The sequence below is a fragment of the Triticum dicoccoides genome, chromosome 4A (genome assembly GCF_002162155.2).
Source record: "Triticum dicoccoides isolate Atlit2015 ecotype Zavitan chromosome 4A, WEW_v2.0, whole genome shotgun sequence".
Classification (NCBI taxonomy): domain Eukaryota; kingdom Viridiplantae; phylum Streptophyta; class Magnoliopsida; order Poales; family Poaceae; genus Triticum; species Triticum dicoccoides.
Window position 1 is genome coordinate 729,399,400 of NC_041386.1, and position 1,064 is coordinate 729,400,463.

Here is a 1,064-nt window from a genome sequence, read left to right on the forward strand (position 1 = left end):
CTGCATGGCTTGTAAACTGCTGCTGCCTCTGGTTCTTTGCGACTGTTTGCAGAACAGCTTCGTCATAAGCATGTATAGTTCTTGAGGTCATTGTCCGTTCTCCCTGGAATCTGTGCACACATCACCGAACATTGGTCGAACCAAAGGCGTGCATGATCGATTTTTTAACTTATAACATAGATCCATCTAATATTACTGGCTTATGTTCTGCTGCCTCTACATAGTCCACAAAAAGATAAATCTTGTGAACTCTTCTGCAAATATGAACAGATGGTTATTTATAGCTGAACAAACTGAGTCACCTGATCCAATATTCTTCTTTACGTGCACAGCCTGGCCCTCGGGTGATTCTTGCCATCAAGAGACCGGGAGAAGGAGTGGATTGGCACCCATGAGTATTGATTGAATCATATAGGGAGGAGATCCATATATAGATGGATACTACTTTTAGAATCACCCAGTGGAGCAGCTCTGCAGGAAAGGCTGATGGCGAGGACAGACCAACTTGGTTACTTGATTCGAGGTCAGCTATGCAGGGAAAGCCAATGGCGAGGCCAGACCAACGGGGCGGATGGATGGCAAGTGAGCATGATATAGATGGAACGATCTCCATGAGTTTAAGGGTCCGTATTTCCTTCTCTATTGGAACCGTTTCGTGGACAGATTGAAGGGTCTGATCAGACGAAGAGACTATCTATATTACGCAAAACAGTGATCTAGCGCTTGTTTAGTATTATTACCTTGAGATTTCTTTTTTGTTTTCATGGGAATTAATAGAAGAGAGTCCAATGGGAGGATGACTCGCGTAAGCTTTTCATGGGAAACAAAAGAGAGTCCAACAGTAGGACGACTCACGTAGGTGGGATAGGAGAACACATACTCCCCATATTTCATCCAAGGGCTAAACACACATAATATATTAATCTGACAGTTAAGCTTTCTTAATTTTAAGAATGAACGTGGTTCCTCGTATGGTGCCTCCAATTAGTAAATATAAGATTTTAGAAAAACCTGAACAGTTTTTGGAATTCCTGAAGATTTTTTCAACGGGCTTTTTGGTTTGG

At 42.3% G+C, this 1,064-nt stretch overlaps 1 pseudogene; it reads left to right on the forward strand.

Moving 5' to 3' along the window:
* The first annotated feature begins 434 nt into the window (after window positions 1-434).
* The window catches only part of LOC119284281, a 1,764-nt pseudogene continuing 1,134 nt past the window's right edge, over window positions 435-1,064 (forward strand).